At 41.3% G+C, this 23,293-nt stretch overlaps 1 protein-coding gene and 1 pseudogene across 1 annotated transcript in view; one reads left to right on the top strand and one right to left on the bottom strand.

The window, feature by feature from the left end:
- Nucleotides 1–23,293, top strand: part of LOC146560525 (collagen alpha-1(XIII) chain-like) — a 41,415-nt gene that overhangs the window by 15,499 nt on the left and 2,623 nt on the right. The window lies entirely within an intron of this gene.
- LOC146560526 (uncharacterized) lies at nucleotides 17,093–17,928 on the bottom strand (annotated as a pseudogene).

Below are 23,293 nucleotides of genomic sequence, written 5' to 3'. Positions count from 1 at the left end.
GGAAAATTTGCATATTTGAACATCAGAGTGTCTATTAATAACGATCAAGGATAAAAACAACAAAACGGGGAAGGAATTCTGTTTACCGTACTGTTTACAGCTGAGACAAATAATGACCTCATCAGCGTGTCAGAGCACAGTTTAGATAATGACAAGCCCACAAACAGACTATCCTCACTTATCTTTCTATTTCAGGTTCATTTTTCTGTCTTTAACACCTAATGTGTCATATTTGATACCTGCGCTTTTGTCCGTTTTTGAGACTTCTGCATCATTAGTGTGATCGGCAGTCTGAGTTGCTTGATAAATAAAACTATATACGATACGTGCCGCCTCCTTGAGAGGCTCCTTTTAGACAATGAAGAGTAGAAGTTACAGAATCCAACGCGATAATGATAAAGCATTGGCATGTCACAAGTGTTGGATTCTGTCTTTTTTGTTGTACTCTGTAATTAGTTTTGCAGTAAATTTAGTGTTTCCTATACATAGATCATACCTGGGAGAGCTGTGGCTCAGGTGGTAGAGCGGGTTGTTTACTAAGCGGAAGGTTGATTCCTTAGTCTCCTGTCCAGATACCAGAGTATCGTTGGGCGAGATGGTGAAACCTAAGTTACCCCCAGTGTTCCATCGGCGTGTGAGGTTGTGGGACTTAGAAAACCTTTAGGCATACATACATGTAATAGCTGTATGGATGTCTGTGTGATTGAGAGCTGTTAGAACAGTCGTAGAACAGTCCCTTCTTTCTTATTTTGAAACTGTGAGACAGTCAGAGCACCAACCAGAAACTGAAGCTGGTCCAGAGCTGGTGTCCCAGTGCTGTGGCTCGCTGCAGTCCAGAACAGTTTAGTTGGAGTTCATCTGTGGGATTAGGAACTTATTATTTATCCATTAGTGTTTTTCCTCAAGTGTATATTATATTATCATTTATTTATGTAAAAGTTGATTGGGGATTTTTGTTGTCCTTATTAGTAGTATTGGCAACTTTTAATTATTAATAAAAGGCTTTTATTCTGAACATAAAGCTTTCTCCTGACTTTTGGGAACATTGTGATCACTTACAGGTGAAATAATAACACTCATTAACTCTTCATTGTGGCACCTGTTGAAGGTAATATAATAGAGAAGCAGAGAAATGGGCAGGCCTAAGGATCTGAGTGAGTTTGAAAGGCCAGATTGTGATGAATGGGTGAATGAGGAAAGTGCTTTGAGTCAAAAGTGCAAAAGGATGCACAGTGGGACCGAGGCAATGTGATGTTTTGGGCTACGTTCTGCTGGGAACCCTTGGGTCCTGCCATTACTATTGATGTTAGTTTGATACGTATCATCTACCTGATATTTGTTGCAGACCATGTACACCCTTGAATAACAATGGTTTTACCTGATGGCCGTTGATAATGTGCTCCACCACAAAGCAAAACTGGCCAAGGATTGTTTCGACAAGCACAGCGATGAGTTTGAGGTGTTGCCCTTGAAACTTTCCAGATCTCGATCACATTGAGCATCAGTAGGATGTGTGAGACACAAGCCTGATCCACTGAGGCCCCACCTTGCACCTTACAGGACTGTACAGCTGTTCTGGTAGTAGGTGGTCATAATGTTATGCCTGACAAAGTAATTCAAATTCAACAGTCGTTCAACTGAACAAACTGAATAGAGTTCAAAAGTCCAAAAAGCAGGGACCACCGAGTCATTACACCTTGCTTCTTTTATTTGTTGTTCTTTCAGGAAAATATGCTACATTGTTATGTAATGATATTGAGCTACAGGCAAAGTAAATATACATTGTGCCGCTTGAAATAAGCTTGTAAAGGTCTGTTTAGCAACGATCAGAGGAAGTTTACATCATTATCACATAAACACAACTTGATGACTGCTTGTGTTTCTATATTTGTGAATGAAATCAAGTCATTGTTATGTTTCAGGACAAATAATACACTTTGTATATGTTACACAAGGTTTTCAGCAAGAACAGCCAATTGGGTAAAAAGTTAATCAAGAACTGAATGAACTTTGGCATCAGTTAGACAAGCTGACACAAAAGTGACGATAGCAGTGTACCCCAAAGACGATCACTATTATTATTATTATTATTATTATTATTATTATTATTATCATTAACTCCTTTATTTAAACAAGCTCGTGGAGATGAAAATCTCGTTTTCAAGAGAGACAAAAAACAAAAATCAACAGATGACTACATTAAAAAAACAAGCACCCCTTACACATGACGGCAAAGTAAGAAAAACCATGAAGGGATACTAAAATGTATATTTATTACACGGAAACTATAACACAAGGCTTTGGAATATTTGGCGTGTCACAAACTGTAAACTCTCGTCTTCTGAATGAAGGTCTGCCTACGATGGACACCTTAATTGTTTCCCTTCCTGGTTATATATCAATCAATCAATCAATCAAAATTTATTTATATAGCACATTTTTAAGACCGAAGTACACGAAAGTGCTTTCCAGTAAAATCGCAGTACAAATAAAATCACAATAAAATATAAATTACAAATATATAAAATATAAGATAATTACATAATCTAAATACAGAGCCAGATGTAAATTACCCTAATTCGCCTTAAATGCCAGATCAAACAAATACATTTTTAAACATGATTTAAAAGACTGAATGGAATCTGACGCGCGAATATGAAGAGGGAGAGTATTCCATAGCCTGGGTGCAGCAACGGCAAAGGCACGGCCTCCTCTGGTCTTCAGCCGAGACCTAGGTTGCACCAAGAGCAGTTGGCCCGATGATCTTAGTGCTCTCTGAGGGCTGTACAGACAGGGGAGATCAGCTAAGTAGTGAGGTGCCATATTGTTTAAAATTTTATAAGTAAACAATAGAATATTAAAATCAATTCGATATTTGATAGGAAGCCAGTGTAAATTTTTCAGAACAGGGGTGATAGAGTCAAACTTTCTAGTGCCGGTCAAGAGACGTGCTGCGGCATTCTGGACCAGCTGCAGACGCTGCAGAAGAGAAGATTGTAGACCCAAGTAGAGTGAGTTACAATAGTCCAGTCTTGACGTAATGAAAGCATGAATGAGTTTCTCCATATCTTTGTGTGGTATGTAGGGTTTAGCCTTAGAGTTTAGGCGTAGTTGATGAAAGCTAGTTTTTACCACAGTAGAGACCTGTTTGTCAAGTTTGAAGGAACTATCCATGAAAACTCCAAGATTCCTGGCAGTATCAGTAAGGTAGTTAGCAACAGGCCCAAATGTGCCAGTCAATTGTCCCAGAGGCATATTTCGGTCAAAAACAATAATTTCTGTCTTCTTTCCATTTAAAGTAAGAAAGTTACGTGATAACCAGTCCTTGACATCACTCAGACAGTCAAACAGAGGATGTGGTGAGGATAAAGCATCCCCAGTCAGGTGAAGGTAGATTTGAATATCATCAGCGTAACAGTGAAAAGAGACATTGTGTTTTTCAAAAATGGAGCTCAAGGGCAACATATAGAGAGAAAACAACACAGGACCCAGTACCGAGCCCTGGGGCACACCACAGCGGAAACGGGCAGAAGAAGAGGAATATTTTCCCATCGTGACGGAGAACGACCTCTCAGAAAAATATGATTTAAACCAAGATAAAACATTTCCTTTGAGGCCTACTACATGTTCCAATCTTGCCAAAAGGATATCATGATCAACCGTATCAAAGGCTGAGGTCAAATCCAATAGTACTAAGACCGCAGAGCGCCCAGAGTCAGCAATTAAGAGAAGGTCATTAAAGACTCTTAGTAGGGCAGTTTCGGTGCTGTGACGCGGTCTAAATCCAGACTGAAATTTATCACTTATACCGTTTCTCTCTAAATAGGTCTGTAGTTGCCGAAGCACTATTTTCTCTAAGACTTTTGACATAAAAGGAAGTTTAGAAATCGGCCTGTAATTAGCTAGAATGTTACGATCAAGGGTACTTTTCTTGATAACAGGTTGCACGACTGCATGTTTAAAGACAGTCGGAACATAGCCAGATGACAGTGAGAAGTTCATTAGAAATAAAATACAAGACCCGATTGTATTCAATGCATCCTTAATGATACGAGAGGGAATAATGTCGTGCAAAGAATTTGAGCTTCTCAGATTATTAATTATTTCCTTTAAAGTCAAAAATGACACAGGTTCGAACTGTTGGAAAACCGTTGAACATTCAGAAGCTGGGGCTTGATTTACTACCAAAGAATGTGTGGCCCTTAACAATGAGATTTTATCTATAAAATAATTTAGAAATTTTCGCAGAGGGCCGGGGAGGCACCCATTGAAACATCCGAACAGGGATTAGCCACTGAATTAAAGATTTTAAACAGGACTCGAGGATTATGGCTGTTATTCGCAATAATGTTTGATAAAAAAGAAGTTTTTGCCATATAAACAGTTAATGTCCACGGCTGATCACCTGATACATGTTACAGTTTTGGAGACAACTGTCAATAACAGCTAGACCCTTGCTTTGCACATGCCCACTGTGTGTTCTCCAGCTCTCAGCACTTGGTATTTCTCATGCTTCTTCCTGATGTTACTGTCACATGATCAGTACTTCCTAACGTACTCATGGATCTTTCACTTAGCGTGCAGTCTCAGGGTGCTGGATTTGGGGTGAAACTCTCCATACGTGGTAAGGACCTTCCTTTTCTTGATGTCAGTGGCTTTTATCTTCTCCTTTCGCCATCTTATTATCTCAGCACTGGATCTGATGGCCAGAAGGTCGTAGGTGTTGACTACAAGTGACATTCTGTCATTGCTGTAGATCCTGGTGGTATGGACCAGTGAGTCGATGTCTCATTCACTCCTGACATACTGCTTGATGTAATGCATTTAGGGAGGTGGTTAACTATTGTGCCATTCTGTAGTTGGTAACCATTGTCGGTCTGGCTCAGGCTTCTCTGGCATGTGCAGAACAGCAGTGGGGACAGAGCATCTCCTTGGTAAATCCCGCACTTGGAGGTAACTTGTGCTCATGTATTGAATCATGTGCCTGTTCACATTAGATGCCTGATTGGAGCTTCTACGTTGGCTATTAGCCGGTAGTTGGATCGGACCGGCCCTTATGCTGGGACCAGGACAGTCTGGCCTTCAGTTGGCATTTCCCGGTGCATCTTGTCCATTAGCAGCTGGTTTGTGCTGCCACTTGCTCATGGAGTGCAGTTAGCTTCTTTAGCCAGTAGCTGTGAATTACTGGTGCTGTCCGATCCTTTGTCTGCCATTGTCATGGTTACTGGATCCAGTTCAATTCAATGTAGTTGTTTTTTTATATGTTTTCTTCATGGTGCCTTCCAGAAAATGGAACATTTGAAGACTAACAATAAATTGGCTTATAGACTACAATGTAAATTTAAGTTTAAGGTTTTCTTATTTCATGTTCAGTTTTAGTTTTGTTTTTGTATCTGTAGGATTTCTTGATGTCAGCTACTTCCTCTGTCTGTCAGCGGTATCCGTGATTATTACGTTTTCTATTCCTCATCACATGCTGTTTTCAGTTGCCTCAGGCAGGCGTTGGGAACATAATGGTGTGAGTCTGGTTTTAGCGTACAGCACTGGGACGCTTCATATATTGCCTTGAGGTCACTCTTGTTGTGATTTGGCGCTGTATCACCAAAACTGAAATGAATTAAATATTTAAAGGAAGGGTGAATTTAAAAAGGACAGATCTGCTGCCATCTACCAGGATGATAAAGATGAAACGAAGTTTCACCAAGACAATGATGCCAAACACAGCCAAGGAAACTCTCAGCTGGTTTCAGAGAAAGAAATTAAAGCCGCTGGGATGGCACCTAAAATCTGTCCACAGCAGAAAAGATATGAAACAGGAAGTGCACCTGAAAACCGTGATGGATATTTTCCACCAACACTTTGGACAATCAGTTTTACTAACTTGGAGATTTGTTTATAACCTGACTACCAGGCTGCCAACTTGGTCCAGACAATGTTTCAAGTACTTCAGTCCAGAACACTGAAGTATGTTTGTGCTGAATAAAGACCGCCAAATACACAAGCAGTTCCGCCTAATTTTCAGAGTCACATGTTATTCCCATGGACTGCAAAGGTGTTTTCCAGATGGTTCTAAAATCAAACCAGCTTGCCGGCCACAGATTTGAGTACTAACGTTATTGTAGGTTGATCTGGTGTTTAGCCAGCATGCTCATTCACATTATCCCATTAGATCTGTTTCTGCTGGCTGTTTGCAACCTTAGAAATTCACAGCTTTACAGTTAATTCATGTTCACACATTTTAGGTTTTTGATAGTGTTAAATATTCCCTGTGTGAATATGACAAGCTCTTTTGCAGCAGTAAATATTAAGTATTAACAGTAGATCATTAATGTTTTACGTCATCCTGTACTTGGTGAGCAGGACTTTCACATCCAGTCTGAGAAACTCTCTGCATTGTGATCTGTTTCATTTGAATTGTTGAGGAAATCTTTTGGAAAACATTTCCGAAAATGCCATTTATGCTACAACGTTACCATGCCATCATTGGCCGAGGCATGGACCCTAAAGCACCTGTGAATATACACTCGGTATCTGGGACCAAGATATATAAGCCTCTAAATCTTGTTATACTCATTTTCCACCCAGAATGTTCAAGCTTCAGTTTTGACATATTTTGACTTATTTCTACATGTTTCAGTAGCCCACGGTGTTTTCACACCTATACTTTGTTTAGTCTGGTTGATGAGTAAACTTGTAGCTTTTCCCACGATTTGGTTCATTTTCACACAGAGAAAAATCCAAGTGAACCAAATGCATCATATAAAACACTTGAGAATGTTCAGTGGGTTCAGTTGTGTCTAAACTCAGGATGAAGGCGATGGGTTTTGGACTACTGGATAACACAGATGATTCATTTCACAGCTACTTGCTATCCTGTGCAGACCTCTATAATGCCTTCCCGCATTGAGAATACAAAGCATACATAGCTGTGGGACGTTTGTAACGTACACCATAAATGAAGTTTTGGAACCACCTCCTCCAAACGGTCTGATTGTGATTACTGTGTTCACACCTGCACAAACAAACTGCACCAAATGGGAAAACAAAGCAGGGTTCAGTATAAATGGACTAAATACAGCAGATGTGAAAACACCCCAGGACTTGAAGGCTCTAATTGATTTTTCATAGTTTGTCTTAAAATTAAAAAATGCATACTGTTTAAATAAGCAAATATATAATTGTACTTATTTTAGTTAAATGTAATAGTTCTATACATATATTTGTCATAGGTTTGTGATTCTACACTGATGTTCACAGCTGCTAAAGACACCTGATTGTCTCAAAGCTAATGGATATTTTTAAGCAGATACTCATTATCACAACATAAGGCCTAATCAGCTGTTTCATATCATAATATAAAATAACATGTATTCCATTTTTTTTATTAAGCCCAGTCAATAAACATTAAATGATCATTATTACTAATTAAATAAGCATTTTTCCAGATGTTTGTGGTGAGACGCTGAGGGGTCGAGGGCTGTTTCCTTGGTAAAAACAGATGAAACCTCAGACTGTGCAGTGACCAACACCGACTTCTTTATCATCAAACCGCCCCATCAGCTCTGCAAAATCATGCTAGTGATCAAGATATGTTTGTTTAGTGGCTATTTACAGGAAACACAAAGCCAGCATTTACATACTGTAAGTTATCAAGACAGTAAGCTATGACACAAACACACATGCTCCCATTTGGTTTAATACAGGCTGTGAGGCCCCTGTAGCTTTAGTCCAGACATCCTGTGGGTATCAGAGTGATTCAGCAAACCCACAGGGAGTATGCTCTTATAATAACAGATGCAGGCTTTCTGCCATCACATTTCCAAAGCACTTTTAGGGATGGAGTTGAGAATTAGCGTTTTTCCCCTTTTAACTGGCTGCAGGAGGACAAAGAGAAGCTAAAACTGCAATAGCTTATTGCTAAGAGTCATGGCAATGTCAGGATTTAGCTTGAAAGCATGAGGTGTGTGTGTGTGTGTGTGTGTGTGTGTGTGTGTGTGTGTGTGTGTGTGTGTGTGTGTGTGTGTGTGTGTGTGTGTGTGTGTGTGTGTGTGTGTGTGTGTGAGCCAAGTTGACTTCTGGTTCAGCATAACGACTGAACCAGAAGTTCTGCAGCTGGATCCTTAGCTTCCTGTCTGACAGACGCCAGGTGGTCAGACTGGGCAGCATCACCTCATCCCCCATCACACTGAACACTGGTGCTCCACAGGGGTGTGTACTGAGCCCTCTCCTGTACTCACTCTACACCTACGACTGCACAGCCACTAACAGCTCCAACATCATTGTGAAGTTTGCGGACGACACTACAGTGGTGGGTCTTATCACCAACGGTGATGAGACGGCTTACAGGGAGGAGGTCAGCGCCCTGACCCACTGGTGTCAAGACAACCATCTCACCCTCAACGTCGCAAAGACAAAGGAGTTGATAGTGGACTTCCGGAGGTGCAGAGAAGTACACACCCCCATCACCATCAACGGCGCTGCTGTGGAGAGAGTGAGCAGCTTCCGGTTCCTTGGCGTACACCTGGCTGAGGATCTTACGTGGTCAGTACACACAAACAAAACAGTGAAGAAGGCGCAGCAGCGCCTCTTCTTTCTCAGGAGACTGAAAAGATTCGGCATGAGCCCCCGCATCCTCAGGACCTTCTATCGCTGTGCCATTGAGAGCATCCTCACTGGATGCATCACCACCTGGTATGGCAACAGCACCGCCTACAACTGCAAAGCTCTCCAGCGAGTAGTGCGGTGCTCTGAACGGATAATTGGAGGTGAGCTTCCCTCCCTCCAAGACATCTACAGGAAGCGGTGCCTGAGGAAAGCGGGGAGGATCATCAAGGACTCCAGTCACCCCAGCCATAAACTGTTCAGACTGCTTCCATCAGGAAGGAGGTTCTGCAGCATCCGGTCCTGTACCAGCAGACTGAGAGACAGCTTCTTCCACCAGGCCATCAGACTGCTGAACACTTCATAGACACCTCAGCTTCACTACTGGAACTTCAACATTATGCACTCCACACTGTATATAAATGCCACTTGTTTTGCACATATTCAACTCTGTATATTTTATATATTTTATTATTATTATTATTATTTTTTTTTTTTTATTGTATTTTTTTACTATTTAATTTGTAAAAATGTGTATACACACACACACACACACACACACACACACACACACACACACACACACACACACGTAGGAAAATATTTAGTATACACATCCAGAAATGCATACACTATTATATATTGTACATATATTTATTAGTTTCAGGTTGGCCATTCTTGTATTTTGCTCGTTTGTGTTGTTGTGTTTGCACATCTCTGTTGCTTGTGGGGCTCGCACACAAGAATTTCACTCGCATGTGCTGTGCCAGTGTGCCTGCACATGTGATGTGACAATAAAAAGTGATTTGATTTGATTTGAATATAATCCTCTGAGAGTCTTTGGGGATGTTGGAGGAAGGTTTAAGACACAATTAGAGGAACAGTTGTATTTGTCAGTCTGATAACAGAATAATTGTCCATGCACGTCCAGCAGCCTACAGTTGTAATTATGTGCATGCAGGCTGTTGCATCAAGCCACATGTGACTGACAGCATTGTTTAAAAATCAGTTAAAACAATAAGCGTGCAGGGTACCGAAAAGTAAAAAGAAATAACAGAATTCCAACAGCTCATAAAAATAGAGACATTTTCCCCTTTTATGATGCAGTTTTGAAGCTTTTAGATGAGATTTCATTTATATTTGCAGATGTAAAAACTGTTTCAATACCTAATAATACAGTCAAACCCTGTTCTAATACAAATATTCAGTACTGTTATTAATTGTTTATATGTAACATTATGTGAAACATCTTATACTAGTAACTGGTAATTGGGTTTAATAATTACAATAATCTGTTACGCAGTTTATTACACACACGCAACTTGTAGATCTCAACCGAGCAAAGTTTACTACAAACTGTTTGTTCAGATAGAAAATCACATAAATGATGCATTTATATTAAGTGCTGTATTATTTTACTAGAAATAATGTGAGATGATATTAATAATGAGACAAACATGTATTTCTATAGGCATTTAGTAATTATCGTCCCAAGTAACTGAATTGGTGAATATGTTATAAACAACTCGACATCACCACACTGTTTGCTTGATGCTGTTTGTTTGGTGCCTACTGGCTTTGCTTTTGTTTTGACAACATTTGATATCCTTTTTGGGGTCTTCTGCTGCTGGAATCGACCTTTGACTGCTAGTGGCCAGTAAACACAGACCAGAAAATAGCCCAGGTCACATTTCTACCAGATCCAAGAGAATTAACTTCTGCTAGACTCCCTGGCTGCCGAGGCCTTGTGCAATCTGGACAAAACCATTCTTTCCTGGCTTGGACTCTTAAGCAACACTCATCCAGAACCAGCTATGGTCACCTCTATCCATGATAAGGACCCTGTGCAGGAGCCAGCTCTAAAGTTGGTCCACTCTAGAGCCAGCCATGGTTGGGGGATGATGCCATATTCAGCAGAGATGGGTCCCAATGAAAGTCCCTGCTACTGCACCTCAAAGTCAACCAGCTCAGTGCCCGGGTGTGCAAGAGAGCCGGCGCCAGCAGCGGGAGCCACAGCAGCTGAGATTTTTGTGTTTGGCATTTTGTTTTGAGTGGTTAGGGGATAGGCAGCATTCAGCTACTGAGACATGCTCCCACAGGCAAACACAACTGCCACACACACCCTCACACAGTACCACACATAGGTACACGCACATACACTAGTGGAGATCAAACGATCACCTTTTTCACATCGGCGCAGCTGTTTTATACGCAAGCTGTGGGCGTCGCCGTGCTAGCCAGAGTGTCTTAGAGAAGTATCCACACGCCACAACCAAGGGGGGGGGGTCGTACCCCGTCAATATGGAGTAACGGAGTCTCAATATGATAGAGAACTCTCAATTGTGTTCCCAGAATGCTGAGGGTGCCGTCACTTACTGTTGTCCTGTTGTTCTGAACATTGGATATCAAAGATAAAACTACAGACTCACAACCTGTTAAAGTATGCCTGTTAGATGACAGCACTGTTAAAACCCTTATATTTAAAATTATATTGGTTTGTAACGAATTAAACCTGTTGTTAGATTTAAATGACTCCATGGAGAAGAGACACAGAGTAAATTTGACAGATTTGCAGCTTCCTGTTAAACTCATACCAGCACTTCAACAGCAGCAATATGAATCCTTTGAGGCCATGACCATCACAGCTTTACTTGTCATTGATCAGCTTGGAATTAAAGTTATTTAATTCAGACAGAGAAACCTGTAAGAAGCATTTTAAACATAATGAAATAGACTAACTGTCCATGTCCCCTGTTATATTGGTAAATCTTGTTTCAGCATTTGAAATACCCTTCTTGCAGCTCATATTCTGCCAGTTTGTGATACCTGTAAAAACAGAGGGTAGTGTGCTATAAAGCTAACTTCTGTTTCTTAATGAACTGTAAAACAGATTTTATCCAGTCTATAAAAACAAACTCGTTTTCTTCCTTGAAAGGAATCTTTGTTATTTGAACATGAACATGGATCCAGACTGCCTAAGATTTCTCTCAGTATTGCAAAAATGTGGCGCATTCCCACATATAAGCTACTTCTTTGCTTCTTGTTGTCTTGTAAAGACGTTAGCATGTCAGGTCTCTGCTGTGAGTTGAAGAATGTGGCAGGATTTCTATGGCTTTTCCAGAGACTCAGCCCTGAAGCTGACTACTGCAGGTCGGAGCGCTGGAATGAGGGGAGACTGAAGCGTTTTTTGTGAACTGAATGAGGCTCTATTGACGTGCTCATGTTGCATTGTTGTGTAACACTGTGGTACTGGCACAGATTTAACATGTTCAAAATATGACTGGAAACAAAGTTCAGCCAAGTCTTTACAAAGCAAATATTCATGCCAATCTATCTTTCAAGACTTCAGAAAAGCCACCTCTGGTGTGGTCCTCCATGCACCAGTTCATCCATCGAGCTTCCTGTTTTTCTGATCACTAAGTACTAAAGCAAGCTCTAGGAAAAGCTGCAAAAGTTGATTATTCTACCAGAAAAGCCTTGGAACGCATTTCATAGGAGGCAACAGGGAAACATGAACTCTTGCAGAGTTCAGCACACACTCGGCATCTACTGCAGTTACCATAAAAGAATAATTTTGTGTTCCTCTGTCATTGCTGAACTGATATGACAGTGAATGCTTTGTATTACATCTATTTTTGTCTAATTTTATTGTTATTGTTATGAGCATCTCTCCCTCTTTTGGGAGGGTTTTGTATTTGTTCATTTGAATGACATTGAATGATGAGAGGTTTTTATATGGGAGCTAAATCATCTGGGTCAGCTTCCTCCTATAAGACTTTATTGAAGTGGCTAATAAAGGAATAAAATCAGACTTCATGCCATGGTGAGCTGTGTAGCAGGCAGGGCTTAGACCCAAACACAGGACTCAAAGTCACAAACTTAAAGCTGCCCCTGCCTGAGCGAAGATTTCTGCCTACTGTAACTTTCCTTTACCGCTGTTGCAAAGTGCTCGGCCATAGTGGGTCGTTTGATTGTTGAGGTTTTTCTCTGTTGTAGGGTCTTTACAATATAAAGTTCCTTTGGGAACTGTTGTTCTTAGTTGGCGCTACATGAAGAATATTGAACTGTTACCTCCTGGTATTTTTCCATAGTTCTAAGATGTACATGTTTTATTGTACCGAGTAGGGCGATCGTGGCTCAAGAGTTGGCAGTTCGTCTTGTAATTGGAAGGTTGCCGGTTCGAGCCCCAGCTCGGACAGTCTCGGTCATTGTGTCCTTGGGCAAGACACTTCACCTACCGCCTACTGGTGATGGCCAGAGGGGCCGATGGTGCGATATGGCAGCCTCGCCTCTGTCAGTCTGCCCCAGGGCAGCTGTGGCTACACCTGTAGCTGCCTCCACCAGTGTGTGAATGTGAGAGTGAATGAATAGTGGAATGGTAAAGCGCTTTGAGGGTCTCGAAAAGTGCTTTATATATGCAATCCATTATTATTATTATTATTATTAGTGTAATATTATTATTTGGCCTTTTTCAACCCTAAAATTAGTCATATCCATCAGCAGCTGGCTCCGCCAGGTAATTCCACACATAATTACACAGTATGATCCCCTCTTCCTTCCTTTCTAATCTCATATGTCTGACGGTTGAGGAAATATTTGGGTTTATTAAGAAATATAAGCCATCTACGTGCCACCTTGACCCATTTCCCACTAGGTTGGCTAAATCCTATTTATCCTCGCTCTCTTGATAACTGACATTATTCACTCTTCCCTAATCTCCGGCTTTTTTCCTCTACCTCTTAAAACAGCTGTGATAATTCCACCTCTTAACAAACTTGACGGAAACCCTTTCAGTCTAAATAATTATAGTCCAAATGCTAATTTACCATCCCAGTCTAGAAAAGCTGCTGCTGTGCAGCTCTATTCTCACCTTACTTCGAGTCATCTATTTGAACACTTGGCAGGAGTGAGACAGCTCTAGTCAACATCACACTGTGGGCTGTTAACCATAGCTGTGCTACACCTCTGACAGTCTCTCACCGTATCATTGGTATCATTGGTATCATTGGCACGTCACATTATTTAATTCAGTTAATTTCACTTAAGTGTTATTTTTGTACCACTGAAACCCAACACCAGTCACCTCAAGTCGCTGAATACTGGTATAGGTCACGACCCCACAATAATAGAGACCAAGAATCAGACGACCTCCTATCAGCAAGTACTTTGGAGACAGTGGGAAGAAAAAACGTCATTTTAACAGGAATAAAACTAAAACCAGGCTCAGTGAGGGGAGGGAGACGAAACAGAAGACATGGTGTGGAAGAGAGCCAGACATTAATCAAACACAATGTGACTGAAAGGGGCTAACAGAAGAAGAAACAGTCAGCCAGCAGAGTCCCCCAGCAGCCTACACCTACTGCAGCAGACCTGAGGCAGGATTCAGGGTCACCTGATCCAGCCCTAACTATATGCTTTATTAAAAAGGAAAGCTTGAATCCTAATAGATAGTTTCTGCCTCCTGAATCCAAGCTGGGAGCTGGTCCCACAGAAGAGGGGCCTGAAAACTCAAAGTAAGCCAGCATTCTGAGCGTGCTCTGTTGGAGTCGGGCTATCTGGTCTGTAAGATAAGATGAAGCCTGATAATACAAAGGAGGAAGGATTTTGCTTCTGGATTCAACAGGAAGCCAACATATGATCTCAGATCGTAATCAGTCAGTAAAGTTAAATAACTTCAGATCACAGTTGGTCCAGTTCTCAGTGGTGTTCCTGACGGCTCCCTTGGATTTATTTATCTTTCACCTTTCGGTCACATTTTGGGAACTCTGGCATTCATTTTCATTCTCATGCCACTCTGCCTAACCTGACCTTTCCACCTTCTTTTGTCTCCGACTGCTTACGTGAGACTAAATTGTGGTTGTCTGCTAATTTTCTCAAGTTAAACAGAGGTTCTTCTGATAGGAACCCAAACTGTTCTGGATAAATGGGATCAATTCTCACTCTGCATTCCCAGTTCTCAAATCTGTCATTCCACCCAGCTAAGAGATGATGTATCAATAATATGACTCAGTCTGCACATTTCCATCTACGTGATATTAGTCGGCTGCACCCTTCACAGCTTACAGTGTTCTTGAACATGCTCTGGTTACATCTCGCATTGATTATTGTAATTCTATCCCCTCTGTCCTACCACATGAATGTCTCCAAAGACTGGTCCAAAATGCAGCCCCTCATGTGATTACCAGAACCTTTCCACAGAACGTATTATTCCTGTCCTCTAACAGCTTTGCTTATTCAGCCTCTTACTTTCACATCTGTCTATAATCTCACACCTCCAAATCACTGATCTTCTCACATACACCTCTCCTTCCTGTACTCCGAGACCCTCCTTCTCTGTTACCTTTATTATACTATGTGAACTTTAGCAAGTTCAGCCGAGTGGCCCCTCATCGTTGGATCTCTCAGCATTGATCCCTGTCTTTAACATACATCTTTTTAAGCTTGCCTATTCTTTTGATTTTAAATTTATGATGTATTGTCTTTTAATTCTGTGATGGGTTCAACTGGTATTTCATCCATACTGTGCTTTTGTTATTGTAAAGTGTTCTTGAGTGTTTTTCTAGTTAAAATTAGGAAATGGGCAGATTCTAAGCCTTTCAATAAGAGCCTGATTTTTTTTTTATTATTATCATTCCAGACTTGCAGACAAGCTTTGGGTAACAAGATGGTGATGAAATATCTCCATCATGTTTGATATGTTAGCTGTTCCTGCTGTGGAAAACTGCACAAAGTAATACATAGATATTTATTGAATGTTGAATTAGTTCTTAAGCCACATTAGATACAGTAGTTAGGTGGAAGATTGGAAACAGATTGCTGTATTTATAGTTTTTACATAATAAATTCGGGGTTTTCTCTGTTACAGGGTCTCCACCTTACAGTGTGCATGGCCCTGAGATGGCCATTGTTGTGATTTGGCACTATATAAACTGAATTCAACTGAATTTTCAGGCGAACATCAGTTTAACTGTTTGTGCCCGGTATTTTACATGTGCATGTGAGTTCAGAGGATGTAACATCATCATTATTATTCAGTATTTATGCCATCGTTTCAGGCAGCACAGTGGTTAGCACTCACAGCATGAAGGTGCTCGACTCCACCATCTTTTTGGGGCCTCCCTGTGTGGAGTTTGCATGTTCGTCCATGTTTGGGTGGGTTCTTTCTGGGGACTCTGGCTTAGTTGATGGATATGAAATAATTCAAATAACAAAAAAAGCTAACTGACGAATCAGAACACGTTTTCCTGCTGTTAGGGTTTGATTACAGCAAACACAGAAATGCTAAATTGCACTGTTACACTGGACTGTGTGACTAAAGGACCCGACGTGTACACAATGTTGCAGCGTTGGTGCCGTTTTATTTATAGTGCTCACTTGATCAGACTACTGGTGCAGTTTTCAGCTGTCTTGCTCCCAGCACAACTCTCTCCTCCAGTACCAGTGAACTCCCAAAATATAGGAAGAGCTCGATTAGCCAATCAGCCCCAGCTGTCCTGGCAGCCTCCCTGGCACTGCCCTCTGAACTCACTGCACCAACCTCCTCTGCAGTGGAGCCACAGACCGGCTCTTGTAGGTCAGACATGTTGTTGTGGGCAGCTGGGCACCACTGTAACACCTATCAGTTACCACCACACGCACAACAGCACACACACAGTTGTGAATTCTTTTTATTTACAGTGCTCGTTACTCTGCACACTGCCACTCTGCACATCCTTTGTCCTCTCGAGGTCCCAGCGTGCTACTAAATCAGGAAGGCAAGATTAAACAATTATTACCAGCTGTGCCGGCTTGCCTCCCCGAGCGCTGCCCCTGAAGCCAGACACCACCTCCCCCATGCCGCGGAGCCACAAACCACACCCGCTACAGTTATCTAATAAAATAAGCCCAATAACCAGGCTCTTGTTTTTCTTGTAGCATTAGTGTTATATCATTTTGATTTCCAAGCCCTACGCAAGATTGCAACCCTTCTGAAACCTGACAGGAGTCCAGGTTTACAGTGGCCCCCACTTTGTTTTTCTTTTCTTTTTTTAAGAAGTTTGATGTTTTAAGAAAAGGTTTTCTTGTGTATCTACAGAAGATGAAATGCAACCTTTGCTTTGATCTCACTGAAACACGACGACGTGGGAGGGCAGAGGTAGCCAAACTACTCTGAACAAAAATATAAATGCAACACTTTTGTTTTTGCTCCCATTTTCCATGAGCTGAACTTAAAGATCTGAAACATTTTCTACAAACACAAAGAAGCCATGACTGTCAAATATTGTTCACAAATCTGTCTAAATCTGTGTTAGTGAGAACTTCTCGTTCGCCGAGATCATCCATCCCACCTCACAGGTGTGCTGATTGGACAGCATGAATATCGCACAGGTGTGCCTGAGACTGCCCACAATAAAAGCCCACTCTGAAATATGCAGTTTGATCACACAGCACAATGCTACAGATGTCGCAGCTTTTGAGGGAGCGTGCCATTGGCATGCTGACTGCACGAATGTCAACCAGAACTGTTGCCTGTGAAATGAACGTTCATTTCTCTGCCATAAGCCATCTTCAAAGGTGTTTCAGAGAATTTGGCAGTACATCAATCGGACTCACAATCGCAGACCACATGTAACCACACCAATTCAGGACCTCCACATCCAGCATGTTCACCTCCAGGATGGTCGACCAGGTGGAGACCAGCCACCCAGACAGCAAACCGATTGTTGTTGCAGCTCAAGGTTCAAATAAAGAACCTTGAACCTTGAACCTTGAGCTGCAACAACAATCGGTTTGCATAACCAAAGAATTTCTGCAAAAACTGTCAGAAACCGTCTCAGGGAAGCTCATCTGCATGCTCGTGGTCCTCATCGGGGTCTGGACCTGACTGCAGTTTGTCACTTTAACCACGTTGAGTGAGCGAATGCTCTCATTTGATGGCGTTTGCCACGTTGGAGAGGTGTTCTGTTGACAGATGTTTTTACTGTGCAGGGCAGATGGCAGACAGCTTGTGGCGTTGTGTGGATGAGCAGTTTGCTGATGTAAGCATTGTGGATTGAGTGGCCCATGGTGGCGGTGGGGTTATCATTTATCCATGACCATAAGCTCATGTTATAGCATGATAATGCACGACCCCATATTGCAAGGATCTATACACAACTCCTTGGAAGCTGAAAACATCCCAGTTCTTGCATGGCCAGCATACTCACCAGACATGTTTGGGACGCTCGGCTCGGCGTATACGACACCGTGTTCCAGTTCCTGCCAATATTCAGCAACTTTGCACAAGTATTGAAGAGGAGTGGACCAACAATCAACAACCTGATCAACTCTATGCCCAATGCACACCATTTGCCTCACACAGGCAACACATCTTCATTGGATGTGTTGCACTGTGTGAGCCAAATGGTGGCCACACCAGATACTGACTGGTTTTGCGACATCTGTAGCATTGTGCTGTGTGATCATACTGCATATTTCAGAGTGGGCTTTTATTGTGGGCAGTTTCAGGCACACCTGTGCAATATTCATGCTGTCCAATCAGCACCTTGACATGCCACACCTGTGAGGTGGGATGGATGATCTCGGCGAACGACAGATAACACAGATTTAGACAGATTTTTGAACTATATTTGACAGTCATGGCTCCTTTGTGTTTGTAGAAAATGTTTCAGATCTTTAAGTTCAGCTCATGGAAAATGGGAGCAAAAACCAAAGTGTTGCATTTATATTTTTGTTCAGTGTATTTATAAAGTGCACAGAGTTGTGCCAGGGGGGCGTTTTCTCCTCATCGTATGGACTCCAGTTTAATTATTATCCATTCCCTTTTCATGACACCATGTAGAATGATCTGTTCCAGTATGTGGAGTTTGCAGTGAAACTCTCTTATATGTTCTTTCTGTTGCACAGTTTGGTTTAGTTTGAATCTGACTGACTGGAGGCAGAATCTCACAGGCAAAGATTGTTTTTCAGTTTTCACGTTCAGAGCAGTGCAGAGTGTCAGGCTGGAGAAAAACCAACATCCCACATATGGTAAAACCGTTGTTAGGGTTTTTCTGCACTCTCTCCCTCCCTGTCTCTGTCTCTATCTTTCTGCCTAAGCTTCTGTTTTAATAGCTTGAATAGTGCAGTCTGTCAGCTACCATTTTTCCTGCCTGGTAACTCAATTTAAAAATGAATTGCTCCTTTAAATCCTCACACCACATCATTGTTAAACTTGGCACAACAATGTCTTATATTGCATGGGAGACTGAGGTTCCAGACACGTTGGTCCTCAGGCTGTGATATGTGCCACAGCACTGAAAGATATAAAGACAGATATGAGCAGATGGAGCCAGCGTTTTTGGTTGTTCTGTGTTAGCAGAGTTTTCCAGTCAGACTCTTCGGTGTTTTGATCTTGTTGTCCATCCCCAAAGCTACACTAAAAACTAAAGGAGGCTGAGCCTTTATTTTGGCGTCCCCGCTGTTTGGACATCTCTGCTTTCCAGTCTTCAGTCTGTGAGCTTAGTGGACTGTTTCAAAGAGCAGCTGAAGACACTTTTTAAACTGGCATTTGAGTAGCATTAGCTTGTATTGTATTGCTTATTTACTTTTCATTGTTTTCATATGATGTGGAGCACTTTGTGATCTGTAGCTTTAAAGGTGCAATAAAAATGAATTTTCTTACTTCTGAACCTTACTGTAATGTTAATGTTAGCTAATGATTCTCACTGAGTCACTCATTGTTAGTCTAAATATGTGTCCATTATACATTATACCTGCTCGCTTTTCCTGTTAGTGTTACGTGACTCCAACATTATTGACTGATGATAAGTGACTTACGTAAAATTCCAATTTATTATCTCTTATCTCTTATTCAGAACATTTCACAGCTACAGTAAGACTTTTTTGAGGTTATTGAGTTAAAAAATGTTGTTTAATGTGTAATTTTGATTTCTATCAAGATGACGCTCATAGACTGAAACTATTAAAAATATATAGGAGTGAGCACCGGGAGGTAAGAGAGGGCTGTCTCATGCTAGCCGACCACTGCCATCCAGCCTCTTGCTGGTACAGTCTCAGGATGAACTAAGAGCCAGGATTACAGCCCAGCGGGAAATAAGAGAGTGCTGTGCTCTAATTTTCATGGTAACCTGGCTTTCACACAACATGCAGCTGTGACATCAGAGCTACTGGGACACGCCCACCAGTCCTTTGTTCCTTTGCCCTCCAGCCATCCTTTGAGCGTCTTACAGTTTAACGTAGCCGAATCGACATATGGTTGCTGTGCTATCAGAGATGCTAGAATGGCGTAGATTATGTCACCAACGTGTGAACACACCTCCTAACCCTGCCTTACAGGTCAGATGTGGATCACAAGACCCCCAAATGTGTAAGTTCATATCTTTGGATATGCTCTCATCATAGATGACACAGTAGTCTTGGACTGAGACAGGTGAGAAAAAAAAACTTTTGATCTGTCTGCTATTGGTCGTCACGATGGAGTAATGTTTTGCCCGCCAGGCTAGAGAGTCGGTCACATGACCAAACTGTGGTGAAACCAATGACTGTAGAAATGATGGCCGACCTGGCTGCACTTCCTCCCGTTGAAAATTTAAATGAAACCAAAGTTCCTGCTTGAGGGAGCTGCGTTATACTGGCGCCCGCACACCTGCTGGGCGTGACCACGAACACACACCCCTGCCCTTTTTACGTAGTCCACTGCTCCAGTTTTGAGGATGTCGCTTTCATCGTCATTGCTATCACTAAATAAACAGACTGTTTCTGAGCATTGCCAGTTTAAACTGATTAACGTCCATCCCTATTATCTGTGGAGAGAGTTTGCCGTGTTTTTGGCCACTGTTTACGTTCACCTGCGAGTTAACACCACGGCACAACTCAGGAAATTCCAGAATGTCTTCAGCGCATTAGAGACGACTAATCCCGATCCTCTGGTGTCTGCTTATATAACACCTGCCATGTGCTCATCCTGTTATTACAGAGTGTATTCAAGCATTAAGAAAGACACTTGTTAACTAAGTTTGTTTACATATTTCTGCTTTACTTTGCAGTGACTCCATGCCTCTTCACCCCATCGCTTTGGGGAACGGCTCCAATCCACACAGGATAGATTTGAATCCACCTTAATGATACGAAAACATGAAAGTGGAAGAATTACGTCCCTATTTCTCTGTATCCAAACATCTGTCTTTGCTTGACTTTCCATTTTCCTCTGTACCACATCCTTTGGTTGGTAACATTGTACAAAGGAAGTGCAAGCTGTATAACACATTGGTTTTCATGACGCAGGGCTGTGGACTCCTGAAGGTTATTTTATAGCAAATGAGGCCCTCTTGGGTTACACTGTGGGAGTTGGGTGCTTCCTGGCCAAAGGTGCTGAGAAAAATCCATTTTCCTTGGACGTTTTGGGTAAAATCTCTTACATCTTTCTGTCTTTCACTGTGTGTGGAAGTTCTTTTGTACATATTTGTTCACATAAACGAGTCAATAACAGTTCATTGTGAGCCTTGTCAGTTTGGTTTTGTCTTTTTAAACTTCTCGTGTCCAGCAGATGTAGCAGCAGAATAATGGTCAGAGTATTGTGTCAAACCTGTCTACACAAAAACTTATTTGTGTCCAGAAGTTTAAATCTGGATCGATGAAAAGATCTTGCTCCCACTCTGTGGTTGGGAGGGAGATTGAATGATGAGTTGGGGGCACTGACATTTTAAAAAGTTGGCTGAGATTAAATCTCTCCTGAATTATGTATTTCATTTGTTTGTGTTTTGAATAACATTTTTATTCTTTTTTCGTACCATTTTTGCTTTTTCTTTCTCTGGCACATATCTGGATTGTCCAAATGGCTCTAAGTTTACAGTGAATCAGGGAAGATTTTCTGGTGGAAGAAATTCCCACCAGCCTGTCAGAGAGGTGTTTATATTAAGGCTTTAAAGCAGTTATGATCATTAATACTTGGGATTATGACAGGCAGATTAGAGATTTTTACAGAAAGCTTATTCTAGGTCCGGCCATGGGCTGTCGAGCAAACTTGATTAGATCCAATCTGAAACATCTATAAGAAGAGAAATAGTAGTAAAAATGTTCTAGACCTCCGTGTTTTGACTTTCGTGGAGTTTTTACACCTAATGGTGATGGTTTATTTTTCCATGATAATTTAGAGACGTTTGAGTCTTTTGAACTAGAAAGTGTTTTTTCTCCTGAATTATGTCATTTAACTCTAGTTTTAGTTTCTCGGGATGCTAATTATATGTTTGTGTGGTGAGGAAGGCCAGGCAGATTCAATTTTTTTTTCTAATTCTAATTTTTGCTTCATTTTTCTTATGAGAACAGTGAGATATTGTTTTGTCCCACGACACTACCTTTCCACCTTCCCAAAGAACACTTGGAGATATTACTGGCAGGTCATTGTTTTCTAAATACAATCCCCAGTTAACAGAGTTCTTGATTTTAAGTAAAGAGGTATTAAATCTCTGATGGGACTCACAGAGATAGACACTGGTGCACGATGGCTGAACTAACTACAAGTTTAGTCCAAGCGAGAATGTGAGTGGTGTGCTGGTGAAAGAAGGTGTAATCCCTGAGAGTGGGGTGACGTAAACACTGTTGTTTAATAATGTCTGTAGAGTGTCTGTTGCTTTGACTCACTGCTGCACTGAGCCTGTAAATTCCTGGATTAAATACCAGGTTGAGTCTCGTCCTGTTAAAAGCGAGGGTGTCATTTGCTTCACATAATACAATCTGATGGTTACTTCTGTTTTAATGTTTTCCTTACAGACTAGTTACACAGTAACATTTGCTCTGCGTCTTTATCATATTTTCTAGATGTTTTTTCTTGTCATTTTCACCAAAGCAGGTCATAGGTTTGTTGATTTCTATGTATTATTGTAGGACATATCCCTCACATAATAAACACTTTGAGGGAAGTGTAGCTGTGATTTGATTCAAATGTTCAGGGGTGTATGGGCTGTAGGGATTTCAGAAAAAGGTGCAAAAGAAATGGAGTCGTTTTACTGAGTTAGGCTGACAGACGTTCACTGTTTAGACAACTGCTGCAGAAAATCCTTTAAGCATGAAAGTGAATTAACAAAGCAGAAATGTAAAGATCTGTAAATGTGTAGTTGAGTGATCATTGGTTGGCTGTGAGGGTGATTACACAAACAGGCTTTTCACTTTGTTTCACCTTTGATGTCAGTGGGATTTAGTAACATAGACCAACATCTCCAACAGTACAGTTCATTAGGACCCCAGTTTGTAATGGTTTTAAATCTTGTTATAGCAACGAGTGCATGACACACCAGGTTACCGACCAGTGAAGCTGGTGAAAATAAAGGCAACCAGATGGTGGGAAAGAGCAAAGGAACAAAAAATGGCTGCTACTGTGTGGTTTGACGGGAAAAACAGTGGATCTACAGGGTATATCAGGAGTGGACGTGGGTTTTTGGATCTGGATATTTAGACAACTGAAACTGCACAGGCTATTCTTGGGTCAATATTCTGGGACAGAGAGTCATCATATTACTTGTTATCAAACAACAATAAACTGAGAATAAAGGGATTTTATTAAGGTAAAGTGTTGAATTATGCACATTTTCTCAAACTAAACACCAGGGCGCACGGGGCAATATTTGTAATGGTTTTAAATCTTATTATAGCAGCAAGTCTCAGTATTTTTGCGTAGTTACTTTAAGAACTTGAAAGACTTCCTTTTCAGTAAATG

The sequence above is a fragment of the Mchenga conophoros genome, linkage group LG13 (assembly GCF_057382185.1).
Source record: "Mchenga conophoros isolate Kocher_MC1m ecotype Shallow Benthic linkage group LG13, M_conophoros_male_GT1.1, whole genome shotgun sequence".
NCBI lineage: Eukaryota > Metazoa > Chordata > Actinopteri > Cichliformes > Cichlidae > Mchenga > Mchenga conophoros.
Note: the sequence above shows the minus strand (reverse complement) of the source record. Positions and strands in the feature narration are given on the sequence as shown.